Source organism: Equus quagga, chromosome 14 (assembly GCF_021613505.1).
Source record: "Equus quagga isolate Etosha38 chromosome 14, UCLA_HA_Equagga_1.0, whole genome shotgun sequence".
Taxonomy (NCBI): Eukaryota; Metazoa; Chordata; class Mammalia; order Perissodactyla; family Equidae; genus Equus; species Equus quagga.
This window is the reverse complement of record NC_060280.1, coordinates 41,912,760-41,915,364: the sequence shown is the minus strand read 5'-3', so window position 1 is coordinate 41,915,364 and position 2,605 is coordinate 41,912,760. Positions and strand designations below refer to the sequence as shown.

General features: G+C 44.0%; 1 pseudogene; it reads right to left on the bottom strand.

Moving 5' to 3' along the window:
- Nucleotides 1–322: 322 nt before the first annotated feature.
- On the bottom strand, nucleotides 323–1,559 carry LOC124225561 (upstream-binding factor 1-like protein 1; annotated as a pseudogene).
- Between the last annotated feature and the right edge of the window lie 1,046 nt (nucleotides 1,560–2,605).

Below are 2,605 nucleotides of genomic sequence, written 5' to 3'. Positions count from 1 at the left end.
TTTTCCAAGAACCTTAATTGCATGGAGTTCCATGAGGGTGTCAGGGGCTGTATTGGAGGTGTAGGGTCGGGGACAATACAGGCTCATATTTACAGTTATTCCCACAGCTATCCTCCCATGTTTATGGACCTGATATAGTGAGTACTGCAAGTTCTCTTCCTTGCTATCTGTCTGACTCTATGTTGGGGTGGGAGGAAGGTGAAGGAAGGAAAGAAGGAAGGAAGAAAAAGAGGCAGGGAGGAAAGTCCCTTCCCTTTGACATAGATGCCCTGAACTTTTGCTGGGAAGTTCTCTGCCCCACCCTGTAGGGTGTGAATAAAACTCAGTTGGAGTCTGAGTCAGAGGAGTCCTCTGAGGAATATGAGCTGGAGTCACTGCCCTCAGACTCACACTCTCCATCTTCCTCCTCACTGCTGGAGTCTGAACAGTTCTTGCCTTCCTCCTCTTCCCCATCTTCCTTATTGTCTTCTATCCCCATGAGGCATGAGAACTGCCCCCAATAGTCTGATGATTCTATCTCAGGAGACTTCAGCTCCTGCTCCTCTCCAAGTCCTTCTTGAGGACTCCTTGCAGATGGGGACTGCAGATCTGTCCATCTCGTCTTGGGGTTCGAGCCTCCCCTCATGCCCAGGTTCTTACGCTTAGTATAGGTGGCTTCTCTGTATGCAGCATATTCTTCAGGAGACAGACTCTGGAGCCAGCAATCCAGGTCCACCTTGTACTGTTTCTGCAGCTCCTCAGCCTGCTTCTTATAGTGCTCCTTCTGGCTCTGCGGGATGTGCTGCCAGCGTCTGCCAATCTCCACCATGCACTCCCTCAGGGGCAGGTCCTGCAGCTCCCTACTGGACCACAAATCCTCGTAGAACTTCGGGTATCCGTGCATGGGGGGCTTCTTGGGCTCTCCGTGGAATTTCATCTTCTGGGAAAAATAGTTTTCTTCACTTTGGAAGAAACTTCACTTTTTTCCCATTTCCCTGAACCTTCTTTTGGGCTTTGCTTGGGCTTCACTTGGGAACATCAGATTTCTTGGATTTCTGGACTAGATCAGAGTGCTTTTCCCTGAATCGAGCCAGTTTCTCCTCAAACTCCTGTTTCTCCTTTTGGAAATCTTGAATATATTTCAGCTTCCTCTGCTCTGGGAGCTCCTTGCATTTCTCAGACAGGAGCTTACCCAGCTCCTGGTTGCCTAGGTCAGGGTATCTTGGAGAGAATTGGGGCCACTTCTCCTGGAAGAAGTGGCAGTAAGCAGTCAGTGGGGAAGTCAGGATGTTTATTGCATTTTTGCTTCTGTGGAGATTTTTGACACATTCAATAGCTACCAGGACTAATTCTTTCAAAGCATAAAATTTTCTCAAGCTGTAAGAAATCTCTAACCATTTGAGTTTGCACATTTCTCCAGAAAAGTCTTTGAAAGCTATTTCCTCCCAGTCCATGTGTGACTGGGTTGCTTTGAACATGTGGCTATCAAAGGATGGAAGATTGCTCTCCATGGGTTCCAGTAGCCTCACAATGTTTTCTTCGGACCAGTCGTCTTGGATTTTAGACAACACCATTTCTAGGTCTTTGGGGCGCCTATTAGGTCCCAGTTATGCAGACACCACGGCAAGAGTTCAAACTTCTTCTCTCTCAAGATTCAGCAGGAGAGTTATTTCTGGAAGTCCTGCAGTGTGTGTGATTCTATGTTTATGTAGAGAATGGGAAGGAAAATTACTTTCCTTCTGTGAAATAACTGAGATAATCACACTCCACCCGGAACAAGTCACTTCTATCTTTTAACTTACCCTTAAAAATAGAATGAAAATTGCCCCGACTTCTGAGTTGGATTTTGTGTTTGGCTTTCAAATGCTTCATTGGCACTATTCAAAATCCCCCCTCATCTTTCTAGCCTGCCTTCCACCCAGTTTTGCCAGGGCTTATCCTAAATGGAACTGAACAAGAAAAATAAGTCATTCACTCAAGAAGCTTAGGATAGAGAAATGATCCAGAGAAGTGTAGCAAAATGATTAAAATGAAAAGAGAAATGGCTAAAAGGAAAGGGCTCTCGCCCCATAGTACACTGAGAGTGGCCTCCTTCTACATGAAGGTACAATTAAGGATCTGGAAATAGAAATGTGACAAACCAAGAGGCTCCTCCCCCACCCTGTAAAAAGAAAACAAAATGTATCCAGCTCTTGAAATTTTATGAATAATTTGAACCTGAAAAAATTAGTGTTTTATACCATCTTCTGGACATATGCATGGGAATGAATGCTTTCTAATGAACATACTGCTTCTGCTTTCAAATGACCAGTGTATAATGAGCGTTCTAGAGCATTTACAATCTTTATTGGGTTAACTGGTACTCATCTTCAAGCTTAAGTGAAAGTTTTACCTCCTTAAGAATTTCCTTCCAAGATTCCTGGCACTTACTAGAACCTAAAGAAAAGGCAGATCTGATTTCCTCTACTTCTTCTTCTCCATTTATACAACCAGTTACCCATTCTGACTTCTTTAATCCACTATCTCTTGTACATTATCTTCAGATCATGTCAGACATATGACCTCAAATTCTCATCATAACTCCTTCGATAGTCCCTTTAAGAAACTCTTCCCTCTTAATACTAAG